A 13,696-nucleotide genomic window follows, 5' to 3' on the forward strand; every position below is an offset into this window, starting at 1 on the left:
TAAAAAATTTACATTTGGGCCAAGAAAACCTGTACCGGACTTACTTCCACCAAGGCATCTGAATGTCCCCCAACATCTGTCAAAGAAGTTCAACATATCCTACAGACACTAAAATTTTTTACCAACCAAAGAAGTACACTCACGAGACTACAAAATCTAAAACAACGCCTTCCTATCATCCTCAGATCCTCCTGGAGGCCATTCAGAAGGGTGTTTCCAATGAAAGGAAGGAGCCAAACCTCTACTACACCTTTTCTTATAAAAATTAACTATGTCCCAACCAACAACACTAGAATATTGATAGAGGGCATGTAGCTGAGGATGAGTGGTATGAATAGGAGGGTGCCCATCCTAAGAGTCAGGCCAAACTAAAGCTTGTGATCTGGAATGACAAATCCAAAAGAGACCATCTTTAACCAATTGAGCTCCAAACTTTAGCATATTCCAAATCATGGATCCTCCACCTTCTAGAGGAAAGTGGTGAACTTCAACCACATCAATATCTGAAAAATACTTATGGGTGAGAATATGAGCCCAAAGTTGATGTTGGTTAGTACACCAACACTAATAAAGTTTTCCAGTGAGAACTTGTCCTTTTAAAATAGCCGATCATAAGCCAAGACGACCCTCCTTCTGAGGTCTACACATTGTTTCCAATTTAACCAGACTCCATTTAGAAGTTGAAAGGTTCCCACTCCAAAGGAATTGACGGGATAGAGCAACAAATTCCTTAAGAAAATACATTGGAGCAGCCTAAACAAAACACCTGTAAATAGGGGTATGTGCAAGATCATGGTGTACCAAACTATGGCCTTAAGTGGCAGTGAAAAACCAACAAATCAGGGTTATGTCAACTTGACACATAATTTTAAAGTGGTTCTGGACTTTATATCAAAAAGTTTTAACAAAATAATCTGTAGGAAATTGAATCTAGTTTCTAAACTACAAGGCCTTATCTGGAGAAAAATTTATTTGATTAATCAAAAGTTTGGATTTTAATGCAGTACTACAAAAATTTTAGGGCAAAAATAAAAAGTAGGTGTATGTCTGACCACCTTAATCATAATCAAATGATAATTTTTTTAAATATAATTTTAGATATAAAAAGTAGACTCATGCCTAGATGTGACGCATATTTTTTGGCAATTTTTATTCCAAATAAATAATTATTTATAAATTTTCTACTATACTATTTTTAGAATTAAAAAACTCTCGTGTCTGACCACCTTAACTACTTCAAAAAAATCAAAATTAAGTTTTTCTTTCTTTTTTCTTATACTAATGAAAGCATAGAATGTGACACATCTTTTGGATTTCATAAATCTTATACGGTTTGAAAGTTATAACTATTTTTCAACCAGTATGTCAATCAGCACTTTGTAGCTAACTCCATTAGAAAATAAGTAATAATTACTTACTGAACTCATAATTTGACAAAACTTACATTTATGAAAAGCTAAGAACATTCTTAAGAAACCCTTTTTATTACATCAAATTTTGGTTTAAAAAAAGTCATCAGCTACATGCTTGAAGTAAAAAACATATAAGAACATGCCAAAAACACATTTCCGAGATGTTTTAGAGATGACCATATAAGGTTGGTATTGAAAGATATAGTAGGAATTATAAAGGTATTAATTGTTTTCATTTAGTATCAGGATGGGTGGGAAAAAAGTGGGAATAGATTTTGAAATTCTTTGAGGCATTTCAGAACTACATATTTTTCAGATTGCCACTTTTTGGCACACCATGATCCTGCACGGAACCTTGTGTTTTCCCCTACTTCCTTTATTTGTTTAAATCTTCAAAAAAATTGATGCTCAAGGACTCCCTATTTTGATGAGCCTTTAAATTTCGCCTCATTATTGATCAATTCCAATAAGTATTTTTGTCAAATATTAAATATCATAATCATGTAAAAAAAAATAAAGACGAAAATTACATACAACTAATTCTTTGATATAATTCCATTCATTACAAAGTTATTGTCTACTATATTTATATAGAAGAATTTTAAGGATGTCATTTTTAGAAAAGAGATACAAATCCCCTCCATTGTTTTAGGATAAAGAGTTTTTAAGGAAGTCAAATATTACAATGATATGAGACATATATTTGTAGGTGAAATTTTCTTTTGGCAAAACAACTTATTTAGCATAACTTCGGATCCTAGATACATTTCGTGACACATCAAAGAGGTTCTCTCTTAAAGTGGTTTTCATAGAGACAACAAATGCTATTTAGGTTCCCCACTTTGTCATTGATGAAAACACACCTCTATTTACAAATGTTCTCTAATGTTATTCATTCCAATTTCTTTGACAAGCCAACTCAGCTCTAATTTTATTCATTACAATTTCTTTGCCAAGCCAACTCAAGTCATCTGTATAATCTCTCCCACTTTAACATGAAAAAAAGGGGAATAATTATATCTCTAACAACCCATAAATACTACTTGTGAACTTGTTGATAATGTTTCATCTATATATATATATATATACCACATCTATATTGTTGACAAGGTTCATCTTTTTTCTATACCAACTTGCCTATAATCTTCCCAAAGTCAAGTGAGAGTGCGGTTATTTTGGATTTGGACTTCCATACAATAAGATAGATGGCGATATGACCCCAAAATTGTGGATTTTAAACAATAGTAAGACAAACTTTAAAATTTTAGTCATGGAGGTCATTGAACCTAATTTCTTGGAGACATGTGGCAGCCTTATTGACTCCTATAATGGGTCTACATAGGGAAGTTTGAATCTAGTTTTGTGGGAAATCTTCGATAATAGATGTGAGGGTCCTGGACAAGATGAAACTACTAAAGATGGTGGGCCTTCTTAGTCAATAGAGGTTACTTGTAGTAGTTAAGGATGGTTTAGAGATGAGAGAAGGAAATGATGGTCTAAAGATAGAGAGGATTGGTCGATGTGGTCACTGCTAGGTGTTTAGTGTATGATTGAATAAGAAGAGATGATTCTTAAATATCATATATTATGAGAAAAATTAAGTTTGGAAAAATTAACTTAACTTTGACTATTTAACATTTTTATGTAGGAGTCAAGCTTATTGTGAGATGTTTAAGTCTTCGAAAGAAATTTCTCTTCTTTTCTCTTGTAAAATAATTTTAGTGCGCTAGATGTCTCCAAGAGTTTTGGTGGTCATTTTGATAACACAAAATATTCAGACAATGTAGTTTTTATAATTTACAATAGTAGGTTTGACTCGTAGAGAATTGCGGCAACTTATGGCAATGAACTGCACACCCATGGTGACTTAAGAGATTGCCATGGTTTTGGATAGGGAGTTAGGAATCAATATATCAAAAAACTACCCCTTGTTCAACATTTGAAAGATTCAATTCCAACCCAAGAACAATTCAAGGAGGGGGACCAAAATATGAACTCCAGTGACAGGGATCAGAACGCATGTAGAATCCAACATTCTTAGTGTATTCAAAGAAGCTTAGATGGTATAGGGGAAAAAATTGTTCCTCAAAAAGTGTAGGACTCTAAGTGCACTGACAACCACATTGATGGTAAGGGGGCATCATTTATTCTTAATGGTGGTATTAATCCTGATCCTATGCATACCAACGGACATCAAGCTCTAGCCATGATTCTTGCGCCAAATTGCTCTAGAGAGAGATTGTTGCTCATACGTGCAATTTTATACAAAAGGAGCGAGTAAACTAATATTGGATATCCTTCAATGAGGACCTAAAATAGTAAATGGGGCAATGAATGATAGTATTGAATTTCTCCTATGTAACTCGTGTTTGGGTGGCAACAGTAACTCCATCTTGCCACTATGGCAAGTAGTTACTCCTTGCCACTCATGCTATGAAGCTTTTCATGAACAAGAGAAGCATTCACTCTTTCATGGTTGAACAAGAGATACATTTTGTTCTCAAAGAATACAGTTTGATGTATACATAGGATAGTACTTTGTTACTTTCTTTTGGAGTCATAGGACAGTACTATGTTACTTTCCTTTGGAGTCTAAACATATCAATTGCTCTTCCTAAAGACATACAATGCCAAGCCAGTTCTAAAAGTATGCAATCAGTAAGAGCCTCTGTGGAGTTCATGTAAGCAATGAGCAATGGCCTACATAAACAAGGATGGATAGACTAACAAAACAAAGATATGATAATGCCTTTTGCAACCATAGTAGATATGTGTGTTAGACAAACATGGTAGAGACCAGCTAGATTGTATGAATAATGTCTGTAATGATAACATATCAAAATATATTAAACTATTCTCTAGAAACATTTTTTCTTAATAATTTGACTAGCCATCATGACATGTTTCGATAGCTACCTATCACTTGCATAACATAGCTATCGCAAGGGCATTGTAATTATGACATCTAGTCACGAAAGCTCAACGTTGCATCTGCAACAAAGCTATCGCAGGAACGTTGCAATTTCGATGAAAAATTAAAACTTTAAGACGTCATGACTATCACAATTGAGACATCATCAACATGAATTATTGTCCCTTCCTTCTTCCAAGTTATGACAATTTTATCCTTCGCAATTGTGACGGATGCACTTGTCGTCGCAATTTGTGATAGCAAAAGTCTTATGCCTTTCCAACGGGATCCAATTCATGCTTTTGTTACTTGAGCGATAGATGGTCATCACAATTCAGGTTCAAATATAGTAGTGAGGCCTTCTCTATATTTTTAACATGACACATGCTCAACTCATCTTGAATAGAAAATTTTAGACCATTTTTGTATCTAGCATCCATCTACTCATCATCTTCTTGATGATTTATTCTCATAGATAACTTATAGAACTCATTTGTGTACTCTTGCATAGAGGACAAGTTTTGCTTCAAATTATGAAACCTACCAAAGAGGGTTTGTGAATAATCCAAGGGTAAAAAAATTTCCCTTAGTTTTTTCTCTATCTTGCTTCATGTTTTGATATTTTCCTTTATTTTTTCGGTTTGTTCCTTTTGGAAGCGATTCCACCATATCAGTGCACATCCATTTAATTTTTTGCATGCAAACTTCATATTCTTTTCCTCTTCCATAGGCTTCCATTCGAAAAATTTCTAGAAGAATATAATTAATTTACTATTATTTTTATAGGATCAATTTAAAATATCAGAAAATTCATTTGTAAAATATAATTATGTATTAAATCACAAATCTAAATATATATGCATTAAAAAATATACATAAATCTATTTTCTATTTTACAACTAAAATATATATTCGTTTTGAAATATAATTTTATAGATAGAGTATTATATTATGTATTTATAATTTAATTATTACCAAACTTAGATACTATAAATTCTTTGTTGATACTTTTAGAATTTAAATAGTCAAACATAGTGAAATGTTGCACAATACATATAATTGGAGTCTCTTGCTGGATGTTATCATTAGGTTCGTATGATTAAGTCAATAAAAGGAGGAGAGGGTGGGAGCGGGAGAGGGCGGGGGAGGGGAGTGGGAAGATAGAGTGAGAAAGGGGGGCAGGGGCAGGGGGATGGTGGGGCGCGTGGGGGCGGGGGGAATAGAGGAATAGAGGATAAGACGGGTTAACTTTCCTCAAAGTGTATATCCCTCTCTATGAAAATCTCATGTGTCTCAAGATCCATAAGTCTGTGTGCCTTAACACTATCTTTATATCCGATGAAGGTACAAGGCCTAGATGGTGGTACCTTGCATCCCTTAGGAGATATTTTTGCCCATGCTAGAGAACCGAAGACTCTGAAGTGTTACACAACTGGTTTTTTGCTGCATCATGCCTCAAAAGGAGTCTTTCCATCTAAGGCATTATGAGGAGACATGTTAAGTATGTGAATGACATTGCTGATAGCTTTGACTTCAAGTGTAGGATCAAGAGACTTGGCTTGTATCAAGCAACTTGCCATGGACTTAAGAGTTCTAATCCTCAGTGCTGCAACATTTGTCTTATGCAAAATAAATGTTGGTGGATTCTAAAGATCAAAGATCAATACCCTCAAGTTTGCAAAAGTCTTGAAGTCTTGTGTCCACATATCTACTGTCATTGTCCATCCAAAGAACGTTGATGGCTTTCCTTGATTGTTGTTCAACATGACTCTTGAAGGCTTGACACTTATAAACCACTTCATTCTTGTGATGAAGAAAGTAGACCCATGTGTAGCATGAAAAGTCATCAATAAAAGTAAGGATGTAGTGGCCCTGGCTGACTAATGTCACTGCAAAAGGTCCTGCTAGAACCATGTGAAGCAACTGAAGAAAAACTGGTGCTCTTGAAGAATTTCCTTTATCAAACTTCTCCTCAAGATGCATATCCACTAAACATGTTGAACACCCACCCTTGGAAAATTTGGTTTTAGGTAGACCTTTGACCATGTGTTTTGAGCAAAGTTGATGAAGATAGCAGAAGGCAAGATGACCATACTACTCATGCCATAATTTGATTTGTGAATGAGATTGAGTCAAATGGGCTTGTGAAGGAGACTTATGCAAAAAGTGGGAGAAGGAATAAAGCCTCTTGTCATGATTGAGTTTCCCCATTGCAACCAATGAATTATCTTTAAGACTATGCACCATTACTGAATCTAGAAGGAACTCAACTTTTTTGCCATCTCCAAGGTGAGTGATTTGGTAAATTGAGAAGAGATTAGAGCTAAGGTTTGCAACATAGATAATGTCTTTGAATTCCCCATTTTCCATATCCACATGTCCTTTTCCTTCAACTTCCATTTTGGTATCATCTCCTATAAAGATGTGTGGTAACTGTGACTACTTCGATTAAGAAAAGTCTCCCTTTGAAGAACCCATATGATATGAGACACCTGAGTCAAGAATCCATTTCGATGAAGAACTTGAATTTTTCATAAGTGCTTTCCCTTTTCCCTTTGAAGTGGGTGAAGTTGAATCCTTGGAAGCATTTGGCACTTGAATTTTTTTCTTCTTGAGTAGGTTTTCCAACTAATCGATTTTCTTAATCTTGCAATGATGCTCATCATGATTTGGTTTCTTGCAATATGCACAAAAAAGTTTATCCTTCTTTTCATTATTCCCCTTCTTGTTGGAAGAAGAACTGCCTTGTTGTGAGGAGGATTGTTGTGTCTCAGATTATGATTTTTGCTTCCACTGCTTTTTCTTGTTGTTGTTAAAACTTTTTCCTCCTTGACTTGGTTGGTTCTCATCAATAGCCACAAATGCTTTGGTCTTTGATGACATGAGAAGCCCCATATCTATCAACTTGGATTGTTCAAAAATCAACATTTCCACAAATGCATCAAATGTAGGCTTTTGGAAAGCACTTCCCATGGTCAACCTATGAGTGTTATAACTCAAAATAAAGGAAGCATAATATGAAGGTAGCCTCTTCAGGATGTGATGAATCAATCGACCATCCTTCATGGGATTAGCACAATCTTTAACGAGTGTTCTAAAATCATTGCTTTGTTGATATAATCTTGAATTGTGTCAAAATTTGTAGGATCCAATAGAAGTAGATCATCCTCAATATGGAATCCCTTTTCCTCATCCACCTTACCATACAATTCTTCAAGTTTGTCCCAAGCAGTTTTGGCTTCCTTGAAACTGGAAATGTGGAAGAAGAGACCTTTATGAGCATGACTCCTAATAATTCCTAAAGCCTGTTGGTCTTCAACTTTCCAATCAATGAGTGTTGTAGCATCAGTGGGTTTGGGAATTGTTCCATCAACATATAGATTTAAACTTTTTCCATTAATCTACCCCATACAATATATTTCCATGTAGAATAATTGTGTGAAGTTAGAAGTAGAGCTTTAGGTGAACCCATGATGGAGAAAATGAAAAAGAGCACAAAAAGAGACCCAAAAAGACAATACACACCCCCTGATTCACTCAATCAAAGAAACTCCCCCCAAACCCCCTCCTCCCCCCCCCAAAAAAAAAGAAAAAAAGAAAAAAAAACAAGATGCTATTGGCACTTTATATGTAGTGCATGTACAATAGGCCACTTGTCAAAATGGACAAAGTGGACTTTTAATTTTGCTATATACAATTGCCTTTTGAGGCCCAAATCTATCACTAAGCACTGTAGCTTAGATGTACAACAATTTTGAAAATCAATCAAAGCAATACAATGCAGAAAAGGCCCTAAGTCTGAAAGTGATATTTTTGTCCATACAACCCTATAATTTGAATGTAGATTTGGAAAGTAAATGAAAAATTAAGCACTGTCCAAAAAAATGGAACTTGTTTTTGAGTCCAAATGAGTCAGTACAGAGCATTCCAAGTTGCAAAATGTAGGATTGGATAGGTACAATCACCAAAAGATGCAAATTTTGACAAATCCATTCACCAAAACTAAAAAAGAATAGTACCACTAAAAATTTCAAGAAATTCTACCCAAAATCAAAAAAATTGCACCTAATTCGGAGTCCAGATGACTTAGTTATGGCCTCCCAAAGTCGGACTGTCAAATCAAAACTACATTTGGAGAGGGGTTTGGGTAGAAAAGTCTGAGATTAAATTTGATAGGCTATTGCAGGAGTTCAAAAGTGCTTGGAAATAATGGTCAGATGGCAATCAAATTTAATTCCATGTCTAGCTAATGTCAAGAAAAAATGCCCCTTGGTTGACGTGGCAGGGTTGTATGCTAATGTGGTGATTGAGTCAGAATGTATGGATCTGAGCTTTTTATACAAATGGTACAAAAAAAATGACATATCAGCTAATGTGGAGCCATATGCTAATGTGGAGTTTGCTAACATGTACATGTAGTGATGCATCAATTTCTCCACATGGTGAGGAGCCGAATGTTGAATGGGCAATCTGCGTGAATGGGTTGTCAACTGCAGACATGGTTGATTGTTGAAGTAGAGAGGATAGGTAGCCTGTGGTGGAAATTCGATGGCAAGACACATGTCCTTGCTAAAGTTCAAAGTGTCTGCTATAGAATGTGAATTGGTGCTGAGAGTTTACTATCACCGTGGATTTGTCACCACCAGTTGTAGAGTAGCAATCGTCATTGGCAAGAAGTGTTGTACACGACATGGAAAAAGATAGTGAAGACTATATTAAATCCATGGTGTAGGGATATTAAATCACGGGGCTGAAAAGGAGTTTCTGTTCCATGAATCACTATTGTGTCAGCTTAAATGATGTCAAAGTCGTGAATGTTGCAAATGCTAGAGAAACCCTACACACACTAGAGAAACCTTGTACTGTCCATCGGGAACCAAAGAACATTACTAGAGGATGTTAACACACAGGCCAAAAAGTGGTAAATTATCCCACATGCAGTGGATGTGCAGAGTTTGAGTGATATAAAAACAAAGCACCACAGGAAATGAAATAAATAAGGCTACCAGTGGATGATTGTGTAGTCATCATGGCTCAAGCACCTAAATTTGTTGAAATGCACCCAATAAATTTAAGTTAATGCCACTATAAATTGCCGCAAATAAAAGGAATATTTCGTGCAGGTCCAGCATGTCACTAGTGATTGCTTGTACAATTTTTTTTCCCTGTAGCTCTAAAGGGCTAATTTTTTTTCAAAATCGCAGAGAAAATAAAATCAATAGATCTGAAAATAAATTAAGCAGATCTAAACATGATCGTACCATACTTGCAAATCAGGCCTTTGAGTGTTGGTTTGTAATTTTTTCACCCAAAATCAACTTTGGCCTAGGGTAGGCAAATTTATAGTTGATTTTCACCGAATCAACATTTCAGACATAATGGCAAAGTCCACTTTGGCTCTAGATGCTCCCAATGATTGCGATACTCTAAATATGGATTGAGGTACTGAAGCAAAAAGATGGCTTCGAATGGCTATGTAAAGAGAAATTCTCCAAGCTTTGATACCATGTAAGAATTTTTCTTAGGGAAAAATTCACCCAAGATCAAGAAAATCAAGCACAAGCACAACAGTAGACCAAAAGAGTATGACTAATATGAGAATGAATATCTCAAAGCATGTCCTGATACATGTACATACACACTAGGAGTGCCTATATATAGAAGTCTCTCAAGATGCATCTAGAATGGTTTTAGAAAGAGCTAGGAGATAAGATAAGCCTCATGACAACTAAGCACATGTCTTATCCTTCATTGTAGATAAGAGGATAAGTATGACAAGGTGTCTCTCAAATGAAAATGTTGTAGACACCATTTGCTTAATTAGAGTGCTAACTCCTATATTGTAGACACCATATGCATAAAAGAGGTGTGAACTCCTGTGTTGTCAACATGACAACTCACAAGAGTATGCATACTCCTAGGTGACTAAATAATAAATAATAAAATAATGCATTAACCTAAGTAAACTTAAGTAAAGCGTAGATAGTAAATACTTATTTACACCAACAATATCTAAGCAAAATCAATACCCTTTTTCTATGCAAATTCTTTTACCACTAACTTGGCTTTAAATATTTTCTTACTTCTATCCTCTTCTTTCAACCTGTAAACCCACTTGTTGACCGGCTAACATTCACTAATGTGTATGGTATTTGTTGATGTGGTTGTTACAGATCATGAGGAATTGCTAGAACATAAGCTTTTGGAGTATCATCCAATATCACATTATCCACTTCTTTCTTCTCATGTTTCTACAACAGACCTTTGTACAACACTTTCTCATTAGACATTACATCCCTACTTCTTAAAGTTTTATGATTTTCAAAATTCCAAAGCCTATAACCAAATTAATTAATTCCATATCCAAAAAATACACATTTCTTTGACTTAGCTTCCAGCTTGGTTTTATTTTCAAAATCTATATGAGCAAATGCTTCACAACTAAAGATTTTGAGAAAAGAATAACTCACCTTCTTACCAGTCCATGCTTCCGTTTGAATACCATAGCTTCAAGGAGTAGAGGGTCCTCTATTAATCAAATATAAAAGTATTGATAGCCTCCGCCCACATGTTTAAGGGTAGCCTAGTATGCAACCACAAGCTTCTTGAACACTCCATTACAGTCCTGTTCATGTGTTCAACCACTCCATTTTCTTTGGAGTCCTTGGAACAATTTTATGTCTATGAATACCATTAGTGGAGCAATAATCTTCAAATTCATAATTGCAATACTCACAACCATTATCAGATTTGAGACATTTTAATTTTTTACTAGTCTCATTTTCAACCAAGTATTTTTGTTTCATAAAAAATTGAAATACATAATATTTTTGTTTAAAGAAATAAACTCATACTTTTCTAGTTGCATCATCAATAAATGTAACATAATAATAAGATCCACCAAGGGAAGATATCTGAACAACACATAATAATGAGTTCCCTAAGAGATATTTTTACCTTTATAGTTTCAAGACAGGGTGGCAGTGCCGATATGTTCCATGCTGACACCTCCAGACTTCTCAAACTCTCTGTATTCTCAAGACTCTGTATACTTGGCGCCTCCCACCGTGTGTGTGCTCTCAATGTCTTCATTGACCTGCAATTTTCTAAGCCTTGTATTTCCTTCACCTGTTGACCACATGACCTGATGATTTCAAATTCTTGGAGTGAGATTGACTCTGCAAAGCTTGGAAGCTCATCTAATCCTTCCCCATCACAACTTCCTATAAGAAAACTCTCTAGGTTAGGCCGAACAATATTAGTGCTTATCCTTTTCAGCTTTCGACACCATTGCAATTTTATACTCTTGACTGATTTCGGCAGGCTATCGATCTCTTCTAATTGTTCAATATCGTCAAGATGTAGATATTCGAGGCTGTGGCAACATTGTTGAGATATTGATATGCTCCTCACAAGAGAAAGACTCTCCAGTGATATACTTTTGAGGCTGCACAATGAAGAAGAAAAGCACCCCGATAGGATAGTCAATTCGGTCAGAGAGCACTGAGTGAATTCTAGAGATTGAAGGTTAGTAAGCTGCCCAAGTGTTTCTGGTAAGGAGGCACACACAAAAATTTGAAGGTCAGTCAAGGAGGACAGATTCCCAATAGAAGCTAGCAACGAACAATTGGTTATCTTCAGCTTCTCCAATTCTCTCAGTTGACCAATGCTATCTGGTATTTCCATGCATGTTAAATATCTACAGTCGCCCAAATCCAGCTTCTTGAGTGACCCTTGGCTTGCGACTAGCTGACGAAACTCCTTCAATACACGACAACTATTAACATTTAGAGTCTCAAGCATTCTCATATTTTCAAGAATGTCAGGTGGGAAGCTGAGCTTGGAGCAACCACTGAAATTAATATATTCCAGATTTATGAGCTGTTTGAATGAAGCTGGCAACATCATCAAATTATACAAACGATTCAAATGTAGATGCCACAAGCTTATCATATCGCCGAACCTATCAGGCAGCCATTTGAACGACTCAGAGGAAACTATCTGTAAGTGCTCCAGCGATCAGAGAAGGCAAAACACTTCTGGTAGACAATCTGTTTCACTGTCCGCGAACACGAATGATATCAATATCTTTTTCAAATGTTGTAGACGTCCTATTGACCTTGGAGATCTCAGGGAACTTTGGGCATAAGAGATAGGCCTGGCTTAACCATCACACACTAAGCTCTGACCGCTTAGGTGGCTAGTGTGGGCCCATCCAACATTTTGTCCCTATTCCGTTTTTCGTTACGGATCTTTTTAACTCTCGTGAGTGATAGGGACAGCTACGGTTAGACGGTGATATGGACAGTTGCAGCTAGATTTTAATTTCATTTTTGAATTTGCACTCTCGCCTGTGAGAAGGGGTTATTACTTTGCCGCTCATTTCCACTCCAGTCAGACCAGTTGGTATTTTATTTCAGGAGTTTTGTACTAGTATTGTATCTGAAGCTTTGTGCTTACGAGATCTTGAGATTATTAACAATGGCAGGAGCAGATCAGATTGTTCTTGTTGCAGCCATGGTTGTGATGATGATGGCGAGTGTGGCTTTTGCTGCAGAAGCTGAGGCATCTTCTCCGAGCCCTTCTTTGACCATGTCCTAATGTCTTCGTTGGACTTCGTTTTATTTTCTATCAATAGTGTCTATGCACACAGGATCGAGCCTCTCACTCAAAACAAAGCTTCGATGGAGATTTATATTTGCTATCGCTTTCTACAGCATTACAAGATGTTGGTGTTTTTGTTTTTCTCGCAGAAGGGCGATTCATTGCTACAGTGAAAATAATGGGAGATTTAGAAACGGGCACGGGTATTCATCGAATCATACTGGAAGACTGTTTATTTTGTGAACATTATAGTTGGAAAGTCTGCAACACCCATCTATGCAAACTGTGGAAGTATAGATAAAGCACATGAACTGCTTGACAGAATTCGTCAAAAACAAATGTGTTTGTAATGCTTTCATTGCAGGATATGCATTTCTGAAAATAATTTTACAAGTTTCAATCAGATGTAATTGGCAGTCGTGAATCTTAACTGTGTGCAATCTTTGCCAAGCCAGAGCGGTGTTTGGATAGGGAAAGAGGAGTTCTTTTTTGTGATGTATTTGCAACTGCATTAGTAGACATCACTTCTAAGTAACAAACCCAAATTTAAATGTAAAACATAAATTAAACCTTCTTACCACAATTTAGATTAGGGCCCTATTTCTCATTCATAGGCTCCATAATTTCTCCTATGAGAACACTACTTTTGACAGATTATAAATTCACAAGAAAGTATACACAGTTTTTCAAACTTTGACTATAGATTTAGATTGAAATTATCTACGGATTTTTATTTCATATAATCTCATTTTCCTCATTTTCATATTGT

This window comes from Cupressus sempervirens, chromosome 4 (assembly GCF_028749045.1).
Source record: "Cupressus sempervirens isolate cs-2001-9-10 chromosome 4, ASM2874904v1, whole genome shotgun sequence".
Lineage (NCBI taxonomy): Eukaryota > Viridiplantae > Streptophyta > Pinopsida > Cupressales > Cupressaceae > Cupressus > Cupressus sempervirens.